General features: G+C 54.6%; 1 protein-coding gene and 4 non-coding genes across 5 annotated transcripts in view; 4 read left to right on the forward strand and 1 right to left on the reverse strand.

Moving 5' to 3' along the window:
• The window catches only part of LIMS2 (LIM zinc finger domain containing 2), a 201,757-nt gene that overhangs the window by 145,919 nt on the left and 38,504 nt on the right, over positions 1-17,334 (forward strand). The window lies entirely within an intron of this gene.
• TRNAS-AGA (transfer RNA serine (anticodon AGA)) lies at positions 634-715 on the reverse strand. The gene has a single exon. It is a non-coding gene; the product is annotated as a tRNA-Ser (tRNA).
• On the forward strand, positions 10,138-10,219 carry TRNAS-AGA (transfer RNA serine (anticodon AGA)). The gene has a single exon. It is a non-coding gene; the product is annotated as a tRNA-Ser (tRNA).
• On the forward strand, positions 11,194-11,265 carry TRNAM-CAU (transfer RNA methionine (anticodon CAU)). The gene has a single exon. It is a non-coding gene; the product is annotated as a tRNA-Met (tRNA).
• TRNAQ-CUG (transfer RNA glutamine (anticodon CUG)) lies at positions 12,192-12,263 on the forward strand. The gene has a single exon. It is a non-coding gene; the product is annotated as a tRNA-Gln (tRNA).

Here is a 17,334-nt window from a genome sequence, read left to right on the forward strand (position 1 = left end):
ACATCCACCTGTGCTCCCTGCACGTCGACGCACTGCCCCTGCCCTGCCTGGCAGTTCAGGTCTTTGCTGGCCAGCGAGGGACACGGGTTGCCTTTGCCTGGAATTGCCCACAGGAAGAATTCTCCTCTTTTAGCTGTGCAAATTCTGGTGCCTCAGCTCAATGCTGCTCATGGCTACGCTGAAGTAAAAGCTCTGAGTTCGGGGCACTTGGTGCCAAGCAGCTTGTCAAGCTGAGGGTCCTTGCCCTTAACACTTGGTTGGTGCTACGGAGTGGCAGGCGATGAAATGCTCAGCTCCAGGCTGTTGTCTGCATTTCCCCTTTCCTTCATCATTGATGCTGACAAGGACTCTGAGCTTCCTTTTCTCTTGCAGTGCTTCCCCCTCAGCAAGTGGCTGGGCTGCAGGGCACACACCTTGCAGCAGCAGCAATGGGCTTTTGTCCGCTGCCCTTACATGGGTCCCTCGGGCCTTCCCTTGCCCTGAAGAGGGCCCTTCAGCAGGCAGGCAGGCAGGCAGGGCTGGCCCGCAGCTCCTCCCTCACAGCTGCTCCGCGGGGGGCTGCAAGTGCAGGAGCCCTCTGGCAGCTCCAGCTGCTGTCCATGGCAGCCCGCAGCCCAAAAGGGGCGTGTGCCCCGTAGTTGGCAGGATTCGAACCTGCGCGGGGAAACCCCAATGGATTTCTAGTCCATCGCCTTCACCACTCGGCCACAACTACCTGCTCCAGCTCCCCTGGCCCTGCTCATCACATACCCTGTGCCACCACGCCGACACCCAGGCACTTCGGGCCAAGGCGCCTGTTACAAACGCGTCTTTGAGCTTGCTTACAAAATCACTCCCAACGCTATCGGCAAAAGCCACATTTAATATTAGAGGAAAGCACGGCAAAGCTCCTTGAAAAGATTCACTCCACTGCTTACAGGACAGTTAAGGCACCACCAGATAAAACAAGCAATGACAAAACCAAACAAAATCCAAGCAATCAAAACTGAAACAAACCAAGAACTCTCTAGGGAACATTGTCTGCCTGTGCCTGTGTTTGCATGTGTATGAGTTTGTGTGTGTGTGTGTGACTAAAGACAGTGAGGGCAAGGATATAAAGGAACACAGCCTAAAAGCTTGACGGCATGCAAACGTAACTTTAACTTAACTCGTACCTAAAACCTCATTAATACCTTACCCTTAAAATTTCACAGAAGGAAAAACACTTAATAGCACTGAACCTAACTTACAACTTCAAAGTTACACTTCGCAACTAAGCAAAAGAACAACACTAAACAGCATGCAGCTAAGTCCGTAACTGTAACTGAACCTTCCTTAGATCTCCAAGGTACTTAACCGTCCAAGAAAGCAGTACTTCTCCCATATTTGCTATAGCAAATCTATGCACACGTGCATCCACACGGACATGCAGACTCAGAACAAGCAACGTACCTGTGAAAAATTCCCCTCAGTGGTCACTGAAGCACTCACTTTGGATGCCTTTGCATCTCCCGATGGGTGGAGGGCCAGGCCTCAAGCAGTGAGGGTATTGGCCCGGGACTCGTCGTTGTTGGGCAACCCTCCAAGGAAAGCAACCCTGAGAGTTCACTGGCTGTGAGAGCCGTCCCACTCAGAGGGACATTGCTGGTCACAGCCTGCTGCGGTCCAGGAGAGCCCAAATGGTCTCATTTCGGACCACTCTTTATAGGGTTGTAAGAGAGAGGGCTCTAGTCGTAACGAGGTTTCATCCGGGCCAGGGTTTGTGCTGGCACTTTCTTTCAAAGTGTGACAGTGGGAATGTCTTGGCATTCAGGAAACAGAAATACTTTCCAAGACCGGTCATTTTTGATAGGTATATTTATACACCTAAAAACTGAGTATGTGTGTGCATGTGAGAGAGAGAATAGATAATGGGATGGATGTTGTCACTGTAAATTTGTAATTAAGTCCTTGCTGTGACTGTGGATCGTGTGCTGCAAACCCCTTTTGCACCCTTTAAATTTTGAATCCATATCCTTTGCTTACCGTACACTTCTGAATGCACCTCCTCCCTTTAAAACATTAACCTTTGATTTCAATTCAGTATTCTATTTATGCATCATTCATTTAGTGAGTAACAGAGTGAACATTGCCATCAAACTCTGTTAAGCCACACTGCCATTGTCCAGGCATGAAAAGAAGTGCTTTTCTCCTTTCCAGCCCACAATCCTGTACTCACACCCTTGGCACATCCCCACATCACCGATAGAAGAGAGAAGATTGATTTTGCTATGCTTTTGTGAAGAAGCTTTGATAGGACAGAAACGGTACTCAAAATATTGGTATTAACACTCACAAGGAACAAAATGGCACCGGGCCCTGCAGGGCTGTGATCTCCAGGTTACAGACTCAAGCTCAGTGACTGAGGCTTTGGTGCCCTGGTGTAATCTCTGGCAGTTCTTAGAGCAGATGCTGGTAAGCTCAGGACAGCAGCCAGTGCTCACCCTGGCAGAGCAGGTGGTAGGTGAGGGAGGAGGAGAACAAACGACCACGACTCTCCAGCGATGCTGCACAAAGGCTTTAATGAGAAGGAGCAAAAGCAGCGGCACAGAACAGAGACCAAGGAACACGTGTGCGGGGCCAGGGAGGGAAAGAGATGGGCCCATTTGCCAAGGCCAACGGGGATGATGCGCCGGCCTCAGCAGATCTGACCGCAGCGGGGGAAAGGCAGACACAGGCCTGAGCCCCCCAGGCCAAGGGAGCCCCCAGAAGAGATGGGAACCCCCGCGGTGCTGAGGGAGCTGCCCACAGCCGCTGACAGAGAGGATCCCACGGCTGTGCTCTGAGGGAAGGAGGTGAGGATGGGGCCCGGCATGGTCACCACCACCGGCGAAGCCTCGATGTACACCGTGGAGTCAGCGCAGCGGGCGAGGCAGGGCTCACTGCAGCTGCTTGCAAGGGGGGTTGGGCCACAGGGGCCGCAGGGCCGTGGGGGACAGGGTCTGCAGCAAGACATCTCTCGGTGCGCGAGGCAAAGCTGCAACACAGAGCAGGGAGCACCAACCTGCCTCAGGATCAGTCTGTCTCTCTGTCCCTCAGCTCTCTCCAGGGACACATTTGCTCTTCAAAACACACTCTGTGCCTACAGCCCCCACCACCCTCCTCGTGCCCTCCCCATGGCACGGCACAGGACGGCCGCCCCGCTTCAGCAATAGCACCCAGCACAGTGGCTTTAAGGCCCCTGTGGAAAGACTGCTCACAGCCCATCTCCAGAACAGACATGGCTGTGTTAGAGATGTCCTGGGATGCACTGGGACATTGTGTTACTCCATGGCAGGTGCAAATTCTGCTGGGCACATCCCCCTGAGGCTGAGCCCCATTGATCCCCTTCTGCTGGAACAAAGCCCCCTCTTCCCCGCTGTCCCCAGCCACCAGCCTGGAAAGGCTGACGGCCTCCAACAGCTCTGTGTCAGGGCCAAGCTGAGGCAGCCCCAGGATCAAGCCGGGCAGCCTCCATGGCAGCAGTTCAGCCCACAGGGAGGGATGGAGCGGACTCAGGCTTACCTCGTTCCTCGAGGAAAGGGAGGCCAGAGACGAGGATGCAGAGCCGGGAGCAGCGCAGCCTTTTATGCCGGGTCCCAGAGCCCTGCGGGGCCACAAACATTCCTTGTCTGTGAAACATCCAAACTCCTGGGAGTGGCCACTTGCAAGGCCTCACTGCTGATGAGGTCCCTGCCTCTTGTCATCTCAAATTTTGTTCTCTTGCTTCTTGCAACCCAAAACCCTGCGATGACTCTTGGAATCACTTGTGCATGGCATGGACCATAAAATCATCTTGCTCCTGCCCCCTCAAACAGGTTCTACCACTTCTCTGGACAACCTGTTGCAGTGTCCTACCCCTCTCAGAGGTAAAGGTTCCTTCCCAATATCTATTCTAAATACAAATATCAAATATGATATCAAATCTACATATATGCTTTCAGTTTCAAACTGGTAGCACCTGACTATTCCCTACACATCCCAACCAGGTATCCTTCCCTTTCTTAACTGAATGTCTCCTGGGAGCCTTCTCCTCTCTTTGCTACACAACCCCAGCCCTCTCAGCCTGTCCTCACAGGGCAATGGCTCCAGCTGCCTGGTGCTCTTTGTGCCTCCTCTGGACCCACTGCAGCAGGTCCGTGTGTTTCTTAGGCTGTGTGATCTAGAGCTGGAGGCAGTACCCCAGGTATGGTGTTATGAGAGCCGAGTAGAGCAGGACAATCCCCTCCCTCGACCTGCTGGCCACACGGCTCTGGATGCAGCCCAGAATACAATTGGATTTTTGCACTGGGCTGCTAGCAGGCAGTGCAGGTCCGTGTTCAGTATTTCAGCCACCAGAACCTGCAAGTCCCCCTCCACAGGGCTGCTCTCAATCCACTCAAGGCCCAGCCTGTGTCCAGGTTTGGGATTGCCCTGACCTTGGCATTTGACAACCTGAGCTCAGGCCTCAGCTTGGGAAGCTGGGATCCTCCAGGAAACAAGGAAATCAACACGTAGGAAGGTGATCAAAGGCATGCCTACATCTCTCCCTGAAAGACAAATTGACCCATTTTCTCAAACACAAAGTGACCCACTTTGCTCTGTGTGTCCATCCTTGAGGCTGGGATCTGGTTGGCGGCTTTGGGGAAGAGGCTGAGGGCAGGGAGCCCAGAGCTCATGGCTCCTTCTCCTGGGGCAGGCATCACTTTGCCCATTTAATTAATTTCACAGATCAAAGGGATATTGGATCAGTCTCCCAGAGCTTGTGGGAATCATTGGGATGTGGAAGAGTTGGGAAAATCCATGAGCTTCAGGCAAACCTGAATCATGCTGATGTGGAAATGAGTGCACACGGTGCCCTGGACTCAGGCATGCCAGGGATACCAGAGCACATAGCCTCTTTCCTATGAAATGTTTTGCCTTGGACAGGGGCATTTCCAGACCTTTTAGGACTGGTCCCAAACCACCTTGTACATCCATGTAATCCTGTGCTGCTGCTGCAGCAGCTTTCCAAAAGGCGTTGCCTTTGGGTGGCTGCTCAAGGGCCCAGGGGATGCAGGACAACCCAGGATAATGGAGGTTGGGAGAGACCTCTGGAAGTCCTCTGCTCCCGCTCAGAGAAGAACAAACTTCCCAGCTGCCTCCAGAAGCTGTGGGCCTTGTCCCATGGTCTTCTGAACACTGCCACTGTACGACAGGTCCTTTTCTCCTGGGCAGCACTTCCAGGGGTGCCCTGCACCCGTGGGAGGCCACCAGGAGATGGGAAGGGCTCCTAGAGATGAGCCTCCCAGGTTGTTAAAGGGGGACGACCAGCAGGAGATGACACTGAGGCTGCCTGCACTGGTGAGCACATGCCGTGGCAGCCTGGAGAGCAGTGGGCTGCGTATGTGCAGGGAATGCCACCTGCTCTGCATTGCACTCTCAGACCAGTGACAAGGAACCCCTTTGGGGTAGAAGGGCTGGAAAGCAGAGAGAAAGTCTGCCCCAAACGAGCTTTCACTCTGAGTCCTCTGGGGAGCTTTCACCCCTAATCCTGAGAGTTCCTTATTGTCCTTGTCCAGATCTCGCCCCATAAGCCTGGCATCTGATCACCCCATGGAGGGTGCACGTTCCTGGGCACTGCAGAGACCACATCTGGATTGGTGTTCCCATTTGGAGTCCCCAGGGACAGGGGAGGTGTACGTGGGGATCTCTTACAGAGAGAGGCACTGCCAGAGGACCAGGCAGAACATTAGGGCTGCAGCACCTGACACATGGGGGAGGCCGAGGGCACGGCGCTGCATAACCTGCTGGAGATGGGCAAGGCATGGAGGGGGGCATGGAGCTGCTGCCTCCACCACCTCCTGGTGGTTCTGGAGAGAATGAAGCCAAATTCTCCCGAGAGGTGCACTGTCAAAGGCAAAGAGGCAGCAATCACAAGCAGCATGAAAGAAAATCCCAGGGTTTCCTGGAGGAGGACAAGGGACAGGCCTGGGAGTGCTGTACAAGAGATAGTGAACTCTTCCATTAGCTCTTTCAGTGGTTAGAAGTCAGCAGGACAAGGCCCAGAGCCTGCTGAGGAACCGGGAGAGTTTGATTTGCCCTGAGCAGTTGATGGGAGCACAAGACCTCCAGAGCTCCACCCAGACCTTCTGGGGTTGATGTGGGGTACTCACTAGCGGGGAGTCACTACGGCCCTTGAGCAGCCAGAAAAGACCATGCCTGGGGAGGCAGCAAATGCAGGAGATGGCAGACAAGCACCAGGTGATCCACGACTGGGGATACAAGGTGGGGGAATATCCTTCATGGCAGCAGAACATTGAGGATATGAGCTCTGTTATCCCTTGAGCGCCTGAGTCTGCGGCACCCAGTCCACGGAAGTCCACACTGGGTGACTCAGGTTTGCCTGGAGCTCAGGGATTTTCCCAGCTCTTCCACATTCATGATGACACCCATGTGTTCTGAGAGACTGATCCAGTGTCCCTTTGAAATGTAAAATGCCTGGAATGGGAAACTCCATCCTAGATACAGAAAAAAAAAAACAGCTTTGGGCTCCCTACCCTCAGCCTCTTCCCCAAAGCCTCCAGCCAGGTCTCTGACCTCTGGGATCAGCATGCTGAGCAAAACAGGTGAGTGTGGCTGTGAGGCTCTTTCAGGGAAGGACACAGCATCTCTTTGATTACAAAACCAGGATGTGGCACGGCCTGTGGACTGTAAGCAAGCTCCCCATGGCTGTCACTCAGGCCTGCAGGGGACATCCATTCAGCTGAACATGGACTTTCCTTGCCACTGAGCTTTGCCACCTCCCTGCAGAGTTGGGTCTCTTCCCCACTATGGGGTTGTGCAGTGTTGACTTGGTGCCCCAAGTGACCCACAGTCTTCTGTACGTCTGTGATGGCCCGTGGGAGAAATGACTCTCAGGATTAGCCGGAGTGCCTGCACTGAAAGCTCCTGAGAGCAGACCTGAGGTGTCACTCGATGGCTGAATTTACCTGTAACTGGAGCCAAAGTAACCATCAAGAAGAACAAGTGACAAAGTGTTATAGACACTACAAAATTTTATTCCAACACATCTTATACACTGGCGTGGGACCTCCAAGACAATTGGTCTTAGGAAGCTGGGACACACATGAATAATTTCCACGTTGATTGGTGTGAAACTGGTGAAAAATGTCTGAGATGACAGAGGCAGGGACCTCATCAGCAGTGAGGCCTTGCAAGTGGCCACTCCCAGGAGTTTGGATGTTTCACAGACAAGGAATGTTTGTGGCCCCGCAGGGCTCTGGGACCCGGCATAAAAGGCTGCGCTGCTCCCGGCTCTGCATCCTCGTCTCTGGCCTCCCTTTCCTCGAGGAACGAGGTAAGCCTGAGTCCGCTCCATCCCTCCCTGTGGGCTGAACTGCTGCCATGGAGGCTGCCCGGCTTGATCCTGGGGCTGCCTCAGCTTGGCCCTGACACAGAGCTGTTGGAGGCCGTCAGCCTTTCCAGGCTGGTGGCTGGGGACAGCGGGGAAGAGGGGGCTTTGTTCCAGCAGAAGGGGATCAATGGGGCTCAGCCTCAGGGGGATGTGCCCAGCAGAATTTGCACCTGCCATGGAGTAACACAATGTCCCAGTGCATCCCGGGACATCTCTAACACAGCCATGTCTGTTCTGGAGATGGGCTGTGAGCAGTCTTTCCACCGGGGCCTTAAAGCCACTGTGCTGGGTGCTATTGCTGAAGCGGGGCGGCCTTCCCGTGCCGTGCCATGGGGAGGGCACGAGGAGGGTGGTGGGGGCTGTAGGCACAGAGTGTGTTTTGAAGAGCAAATGTGTCCCTGGAGAGAGCTGAGGGACAGAGAGACAGACTGATCCTGAGGCAGGTTGGTGCTCCCTGCTCTGTGTTGCAGCTTTGCCTCGCGCACCGAGAGATGTCTTGCTGCAGACCCTGTCCCCCGCGGCCCTGCGGCCCCTGTGGCCCAACTCCCCTTGCAAGCAGCTGCAGTGAGCCCTGCCTCGCCCGCTGCGCTGACTCCACGGTGTACATCGAGCCTTCGCCGGTGGTGGTGACCATGCCGGGCCCCATCCTCACCTCCTTCCCTCAGAGCACAGCCGTGGGATCCTCTCTGTCAGCGGCTGTGGGCAGCTCCCTCAGCACCGCGGGGGTTCCCATCTCTTCTGGGGGCTCCCTTGGCCTGGGGGGCTCAGGCCTGTGTCTGCCTTTCCCCCGCTGCGGTCAGATCTGCTGAGGCCAGCGCATCATCCCCGTTGGCCTTGGCAAATGGGCCCATCTCTTTCCCTCCCTGGCCCCGCACACGTGTTCCTTGGTCTCTGTTCTGTGCCGCTGCTTTTGCTCCTTCTCATTAAAGCCTTTGTGCAGCATCGCTGGAGAGTCGTGGTCGTTTGTTCTCCTCCTCCCTCACCTACCACCTGCTCTGCCAGGGTGAGCACTGGCTGCTGTCCTGAGCTTACCAGCATCTGCTCTAAGAACTGCCAGAGATTACACCAGGGCACCAAAGCCTCAGTCACTGAGCTTGAGTCTGTAACCTGGAGATCACAGCCCTGCAGGGCCCGGTGCCATTTTGTTCCTTGTGAGAGTTAATACCAATATTTTGAGTAACGTTTCCGTCCTATCAAAGCTTCTTCAAAAAGCATAGCAAAATCAATCTTCTCTCTTCTATCGGTGATGTGGGGATGTGCCAAGGTGTGAGTACAGGATTGTGGGCTGGAAAGGAGAAAAGCACTTCTTTTCATGCCTGGACAATGGCAGTGTGGCTTAACAGAGTTTGATGGCAAAGTTCACTCTGTTACTCACTAAATGAATGATGCATAAATAGAATATTGAATTGAAATCAAAGGTTAATGTTTTAAAGGGAGGAGGTGCATTCAGAAGTGTACGGTAAGCAAAGGATATGGATACAAAATTTAAAGGGTGCAAAAGGGGTTGGCAGCACATGATCCAAAGTCACAGCAAAGACCTAGTTTCAAATTCAAAGTGACAACATCCATACCATTATCTATTCTCTATCACAAGCGCACACACACACACACTCTGTAATCAGGTGTGCGATTATACTTATGAAAATTTCCCCTCAAGAATGACCGGTCTTGGAAAATATTTCTGTTTCCTGAATGCCACGACATTCCCACTGTCACACTTTGAAAGAAAGTGCCAGCACAAACCCTGGCCCGGATGAAACCTCGTTACGACTAGAGCCCTCTCTCTTACAACCCTGTAAAGAGTGGTCCGAAATGAGACCATTTGGGCTCTCCTGGACCGCAGCAGGCTGTGACCAGCAATGTCCCTCTGAGTGGGACGGCTCTCACAGCCAGTGAACTCTCAGGGTTGCTTTCCTGGGAGGGTTGCCCAACAACGACGAGTCCCGGGCCAGTACCCTCACTGCTTGAGGCCTGGCCCTCCACCCATCGGGAGATGCAAAGGCATCCAAAGTGAGTGCTTCAGTGACCACTGAGGGGAATTTTTCACAGGTACGTTGCTTGTACTGAGTCTGCATGTCCGTGTGGATGCACGTGTGCATAGATTTGCTATAGCAAATATGGGAGAAGTACTGCTTTCTTGGACGGTTAAGTACCTTGGAGATCTAAGGAAGGTTCAGTTACAGTTACGGACTTAGCTGCATGCTGTTTAGTGTTGTTCTTTTGCTTAGTTGCGAAGTGTAACTTTGAAGTTGTAAGTTAGGTTCAGTGCTATTAAGTGTTTTTCCTTCTGTGAAATTTTAAGGGTAAGGTATTAATGAGGTTTTAGGTACGAGTTAAGTTAAAGTTACGTTTGCATGCCGTCAAGCTTTTAGGCTGTGTTCCTTTATATCCTTGCCCTCACTGTCTTTAGTCACACACACACACACAAACTCATACACATGCAAACACAGGCACAGGCAGACAATGTTCCCTAGAGAGTTCTTGGTTTGTTTCAGTTTTGATTGCTTGGATTTTGTTTGGTTTTGTCATTGCTTGTTTTATCTGGTGGTGCCTTAACTGTCCTGTAAGCAGTGGAGTGAATCTTTTCAAGGAGCTTTGCCGTGCTTTCCTCTAATATTAAATGTGGCTTTTGCCGATAGCGTTGGGAGTGATTTTGTAAGCAAGCTCAAAGACGCGTTTGTAACAGGCGCCTTGGCCCGAAGTGCCTGGGTGTCGGCGTGGTGGCACAGGGTATGTGATGAGCAGGGCCAGGGGAGCTGGAGCAGGTAGTTGTGGCCGAGTGGTGAAGGCGATGGACTAGAAATCCATTGGGGTTTCCCCGCGCAGGTTCGAATCCTGCCAACTACGGGGCACACGCCCCTTTTGGGCTGCGGGCTGCCATGGACAGCAGCTGGAGCTGCCAGAGGGCTCCTGCACTTGCAGCCCCCCGCGGAGCAGCTGTGAGGGAGGAGCTGCGGGCCAGCCCTGCCTGCCTGCCTGCTGAAGGGCCCTCTTCAGGGCAAGGGAAGGCCCGAGGGACCCATGTAAGGGCAGCGGACAAAAGCCCATTGCTGCTGCTGCAAGGTGTGTGCCCTGCAGCCCAGCCCCTTGCTGAGGGGGAAGCACTGCAAGAGAAAAGGAAGCTCAGAGTCCTTGTCAGCATCAATGATGAAGGAAAGGGGAAATGCAGACAACAGCCTGGAGCTGAGCATTTCATCGCCTGCCACTCCGTAGCACCAACCAAGTGTTAAGGGCAAGGACCCTCAGCTTGACAAGCTGCTTGGCACCAAGTGCCCCGAACTCAGAGCTTTTACTTCAGCGTAGCCATGAGCAGCATTGAGCTGAGGCACCAGAATTTGCACAGCTAAAAGAGGAGAATTCTTCCTGTGGGCAATTCCAGGCAAAGGCAACCCGTGTCCCTCGCTGGCCAGCAAAGACCTGAACTGCCAGGCAGGGCAGGGGCAGTGCGTCGACGTGCAGGGAGCACAGGTGGATGTGTGGGCAGGGCTGCAGGTGTCAGGATGTCGGTGGATTTCAGGTGCCCTCATGGCGGTCAAGGCCCCAGGCGGCAGCGTGCCTGCAGGGGTGCGTTGAGCAGGTGCAGCGTCAGCGTGGGTGTCAAAGGGCAGGGGGCTGTGCAGGGCTGTGTGGGGGAGGTGTGGGAGGAGGGCAAGGGCAGGCCCTGGAGCTGTGGAGCCCAGGCTGAAGGGAGGTGAATTTGTCGGGGGGTCAGTTTTGTGGGGTGGGGGCGGCCGAGGAGAGAGGAAGGGAAGGAGCGAGGGCCAGCAGTGCCCGGCAGCGTCAGGCTGCGGGGAGAGCAATGGCAGGCAGGGCTCAGGAGGAGCAGAGTGGCGCAGCGGGAGCGTGCTGGGCCCATAACCCAGAGGTCGATGGATCGAAACCATCCTCTGCTAAGGTGCTTTTTCAGCAAGACTGGCTCGGCCAACAGCTTTTAGCCTGCTTGGCTGTAGCGCTGTGGGCAACGCTGGCCATAGCCTTCCTCTTCCCTCTACACGTGCCACCTGCTTTTAGTAAAAATGATAAAACTAGTATAACACCACCTGATCCCTCCTGCTCCCAAAGGGCACGGATCCTTCTCTGTGCATCTTCTTCTCCCACAGAGCAGTCGAGCCGCTAACCCTGCTCCCCTCAGCCGGGCTCCTGCCCAGGACTCCCGGCACCTCCCAGCCCAGCAGGCACACACTGGCTTTGAGCCAGGTTGGCCTTGGCAAAAGCCAACTGCAGGAGCTGCCCTGGATCCTGCAGAGACTCCCAGAGAGTGGTGAGCCACTGCAGCCAGGTGGGCAGAGAACACCTGGACATCAGGCTGAGTTTGCAGTGGGGCTGAGGCACTGGGTTGCCTTCTCCTTGCTTTGTCTCCAGCCCTGCTTTGAGCAGGCATTTGGGCTTGTGTCCCCCTGGGATTGCCGTGCAGTCAAGTTCCTTGTGCGAGGGAAGAGTTCCCAGAGAGGGCTCTGCCCTCCTTGCTCTGCACCCCAAGCGGTGAGTGAACCACTTCCTCACCGGAGCTGGAGCTCAGTCGTTGCTCAGCCCTTGGCGTGGCACCTGCCCTTTCTCCATGCCTCTCCAGCCCCTTTCCTGGGTTCCCCAGAGGGTCTTTCTTCACCTTTTGTAGAGGTTGAGCAATGTTTCCCTGTCATTAGTCCTTAAGGAGCTGGAGGAGTGGCTTGGGCTGGAGAAGAGAAGGCAAGGGAGCTTCTGCTGTGGGAAGGTGACTTCCCAAGGTAACTTTTCCTGAGTCAGAAAGGGCTTGTTGCAATTTGGGAAAGACAAGGCTGAGTGAGGCTCAGCACAGGAGCCAGAGGTGTCTGGTGCAGGAGGTCCTATGGTGTAATGGTGAGCACTCTGGACTCTGAATCCAGTGATCTGAGTTCAAATCTCAGTGGGACCTTGGCCTTTTGGTTCCCTCGGGTTTTCCCTCAGCCTGCTTACACACTCACAGCTCTCCTCGGCTGCTGCTTCACTTGTGGACTGTTCTCTGATGAATCACACAGCAGCTGAGGTGCAAGACCACCCACTCAAAATGGGTCAGGCACAGGACGCCCCTCTGGGACCATTGGCTCCTATGTCAGATGCATCCAAAAATGGACACTGGGCTACACGCTCTGGGCAGCTCTTTCCAGGTTCGATCATTCCCACAGCAACACCAGGTTACCGCCTGTGGCAATAGTTGTCCACTGCTGTCCCCTCTCCACCCCTGTCCACTGCTCCTTTCTTGCTCCTTTCATCTCTGGCTTCTTTTCCTCGTTTCCCTGCCAATTTCTATCTATGGCAATGCAAATCGTTCAAGGAGCTCTACCAACATTGGGCAGTGCCCATTCATTGGGGGTCCCTTTGTAGCCATGGGAGAGGGAAAGATCCTCCTTCCAGAGCAGGTGGTAGGTGAGGGAGGAGGAGAACAAACGACCACGACTCTCCAGCAATGCTGCACAAAGGCTTTAATGAGAAGGAGCAAAAGCAGCGGCACAGAACAGAGACCAAGGAACACGTGTGCGGGGCCAGGGAGGGAAAGAGATGGGCCCATTTGCCAAGGCCAACGGGGATGATGCGCCGGCCTCAGCAGATCTGACCGCAGCGGGGGAAAGGCAGACACAGGCCTGAGCCCCCCAGGCCAAGGGAGCCCCCAGAAGAGATGGGAACCCCCGCGGTGCTGAGGGAGCTGCCCACAGCCGCTGACAGAGAGGATCCCACGGCTGTGCTCTGAGGGAAGGAGGTGAGGATGGGGCCCGGCAAGGTCACCACCACCGGCGAAGGCTCGATGTACACCGTGGAGTCAGCGCAGCGGGCGAGGCAGGGCTCACTGCAGCTGCTTGCAAGGGGGGTTGGGCCACAGGGGCCGCAGGGCCGTGGGGGACAGGGTCTGCAGCAAGACATCTCTCGGTGCGCGAGGCAAAGCTGCAACACAGAGCAGGGAGCACCAACCTGCCTCAGGATCAGTCTGTCTCTCTGTCCCTCAGCTCTCTCCAGGGACACATTTGCTCTTCAAAACACACTCTGTGCCTACAGCCCCCACCACCCTCCTCGTGCCCTCCCCATGGCACGGCACGGGAAGGCCGCCCCGCTTCAGCAATAGCACCCAGCACAGTGGCTTTAAGGCCCCGGTGGAAAGACTGCTCACAGCCCATCTCCAGAACAGACATGGCTGTGTTAGAGATGTCCTGGGATGCACTGGGACATTGTGTTACTCCATGGCAGGTGCAAATTCTGCTGGGCACATCCCCCTGAGGCTGAGCCCCATTGATCCCCTTCTGCTGGAACAAAGCCCCCTCTTCCCCGCTGTCCCCAGCCACCAGCCTGGAAAGGCTGACGGCCTCCAACAGCTCTGTGTCAGGGCCAAGCTGAGGCAGCCCCAGGATCAAGCCGGGCAGCCTCCATGGCAGCAGTTCAGCCCACAGGGAGGGATGGAGCGGACTCAGGCTTACCTCGTTCCTCGAGGAAAGGGAGGCCAGAGACGAGGATGCAGAGCCGGGAGCAGCGCAGCCTTTTATGCCGGGTCCCAGAGCCCTGCGGGGCCACAAACATTCCTTGTCTGTGAAACATCCAAACTCCTGGGAGTGGCCACTTGCAAGGCCTCACTGCTGATGAGGTCCCTGCCTCTTGTCATCTCAAATTTTGTTCTCTTGCTTCTTGCAACCCAAAACCCTGCGATGACTCTTGGAATCACTTGTGCATGGCATGGACCATAAAATCATCTTGCTCCTGCCCCCTCAAACAGGTTCTACCACTTCTCTGGACAACCTGTTGCAGTGTCCTACCCCTCTCAGAGGTAAAGGTTCCTTCCCAATATCTATTCTAAATACAAATATCAAATATGATATCAAATCTACATATATGCTTTCAGTTTCAAACTGGTAGCACCTGACTATTCCCTACACATCCCAACCAGGTATCCTTCCCTTTCTTAACTGAATGTCTCCTGGGAGCCTTCTCCTCTCTTTGCTACACAACCCCAGCCCTCTCAGCCTGTCCTCACAGGGCAATGGCTCCAGCTGCCTGGTGCTCTTTGTGCCTCCTCTGGACCCACTGCAGCAGGTCCGTGTGTTTCTTAGGCTGTGTGATCTAGAGCTGGAGGCAGTACCCCAGGTATGGTGTTATGAGAGCCGAGTAGAGCAGGACAATCCCCTCCTTCGACCTGCTGGCCACACGGCTCTGGATGCAGCCCAGAATACAATTGGATTTTTGCACTGGGCTGCTAGCAGGCAGTGCAGGTCCGTGTTCAGTATTTCAGCCACCAGAACCTGCAAGTCCCCCTCCACAGGGCTGCTCTCAATCCACTCAAGGCCCAGCCTGTGTCCAGGTTTGGGATTGCCCTGACCTTGGCATTTGACAACCTGAGCTCAGGCCTCAGCTTGGGAAGCTGGGATCCTCCAGGAAACAAGGAAATCAACACGTAGGAAGGTGATCAAAGGCATGCCTACATCTCTCCCTGAAAGACAAATTGACCCATTTTCTCAAACACAAAGTGACCCACTTTGCTCTGTGTGTCCATCCTTGAGGCTGGGATCTGGTTGGCGGCTTTGGGGAAGAGGCTGAGGGCAGGGAGCCCAGAGCTCATGGCTCCTTCTCCTGGGGCAGGCATCACTTTGCCCATTTAATTAATTTCACAGATCAAAGGGATATTGGATCAGTCTCCCAGAGCTTGTGGGAATCATTGGGATGTGGAAGAGTTGGGAAAATCCATGAGCTTCAGGCAAACCTGAATCATGCTGATGTGGAAATGAGTGCACACGGTGCCCTGGACTCAGGCATGCCAGGGATACCAGAGCACATAGCCTCTTTCCTATGAAATGTTTTGCCTTGGACAGGGGCATTTCCAGACCTTTTAGGACTGGTCCCAAACCACCTTGTACATCCATGTAATCCTGTGCTGCTGCTGCAGCAGCTTTCCAAAAGGCGTTGCCTTTGGGTGGCTGCTCAAGGGCCCAGGGGATGCAGGGCAACCCAGGATAATGGAGGTTGGGAGAGACCTCTGGAAGTCCTCTGCTCCCGCTCAGAGAAGAACAAACTTCCCAGCTGCCTCCAGAAGCTGTGGGCCTTGTCCCATGGTCTTCTGAACACTGCCACTGTACGACAGGTCCTTTTCTCCTGGGCAGCACTTCCAGGGGTGCCCTGCACCCGTGGGAGGCCACCAGGAGATGGGAAGGGCTCCTAGAGATGAGCCTCCCAGGTTGTTAAAGGGGGACGACCAGCAGGAGATGACACTGAGGCTGCCTGCACTGGTGAGCACATGCCGTGGCAGCCTGGAGAGCAGTGGGCTGCGTATGTGCAGGGAATGCCACCTGCTCTGCATTGCACTCTCAGACCAGTGACAAGGAACCCCTTTGGGGTAGAAGGGCTGGAAAGCAGAGAGAAAGTCTGCCCCAAACGAGCTTTCACTCTGAGTCCTCTGGGGAGCTTTCACCCCTAATCCTGAGAGTTCCTTATTGTCCTTGTCCAGATCTCGCCCCATAAGCCTGGCATCTGATCACCCCATGGAGGGTGCACGTTCCTGGGCACTGCAGAGACCACATCTGGATTGGTGTTCCCATTTGGAGTCCCCAGGGACAGGGGAGGTGTACGTGGGGATCTCTTACAGAGAGAGGCACTGCCAGAGGACCAGGCAGAACATTAGGGCTGCAGCACCTGACACATGGGGGAGGCCGAGGGCACGGCGCTGCATAACCTGCTGGAGATGGGCAAGGCATGGAGGGGGGCATGGAGCTGCTGCCTCCACCACCTCCTGGTGGTTCTGGAGAGAATGAAGCCAAATTCTCCCGAGAGGTGCACTGTCAAAGGCAAAGAGGCAGCAATCACAAGCAGCATGAAAGAAAATCCCAGGGTTTCCTGGAGGAGGACAAGGGACAGGCCTGGGAGTGCTGTACAAGAGATAGTGAACTCTTCCATTAGCTCTTTCAGTGGTTAGAAGTCAGCAGGACAAGGCCCAGAGCCTGCTGAGGAACCGGGAGAGTTTGATCTGCCCTGAGCAGTTGATGGGAGCACAAGACCTCCAGAGCTCCACCCAGACCTTCTGGGGTTGATGTGGGGTACTCACTAGCGGGGAGTCACTACGGCCCTTGAGCAGCCAGAAAAGACCATGCCTGGGGAGGCAGCAAATGCAGGAGATGGCAGACAAGCACCAGGTGATCCACGACTGGGGATACAAGGTGGGGGAATATCCTTCATGGCAGCAGAACATTGAGGATATGAGCTCTGTTATCCCTTGAGCGCCTGAGTCTGCGGCACCCAGTCCACGGAAGTCCACACTGGGTGACTCAGGTTTGCCTGGAGCTCAGGGATTTTCCCAGCTCTTCCACATTCATGATGACACCCATGTGTTCTGAGAGACTGATCCAGTGTCCCTTTGAAATGTAAAATGCCTGGAATGGGAAACTCCATCCTAGATACAGAAAAAAAAAAAACAGCTTTGGGCTCCCTACCCTCAGCCTCTTCCCCAAAGCCTCCAGCCAGGTCTCTGACCTCTGGGATCAGCATGCTGAGCAAAACAGGTGAGTGTGGCTGTGAGGCTCTTTCAGGGAAGGACACAGCATCTCTTTGATCACAAAACCAGGATGTGGCACGGCCTGTGGACTGTAAGCAAGCTCCCCATGGCTGTCACTCAGGCCTGCAGGGGACATCCATTCAGCTGAACATGGACTTTCCTTGCCACTGAGCTTTGCCACCTCCCTGCAGAGTTGGGTCTCCTCCCCACTATGGGGTTGTGCAGTGTTGACTTGGTGCCCCAAGTGACCCACAGTCTTCTGTACGTCTGTGATGGCCCGTGGGAGAAATGACTCTCAGGATTAGCCGGAGTGCCTGCACTGAAAGCTCCTGAGAGCAGACCTGAGGTGTCACTCGATGGCTGAATTTACCTGTAACTGGAGCCAAAGTAACCATCAAGAAGAACAAGTGACAGAATCTTACAGACACTACAAAATTTCATTTCAACACATCTTATACACTGGCGTGGGACCTCCAAGTCAATT

Source organism: Anomalospiza imberbis, chromosome 10 (assembly GCF_031753505.1).
Source record: "Anomalospiza imberbis isolate Cuckoo-Finch-1a 21T00152 chromosome 10, ASM3175350v1, whole genome shotgun sequence".
In the NCBI taxonomy this organism is placed as follows: Eukaryota; Metazoa; Chordata; class Aves; order Passeriformes; family Viduidae; genus Anomalospiza; species Anomalospiza imberbis.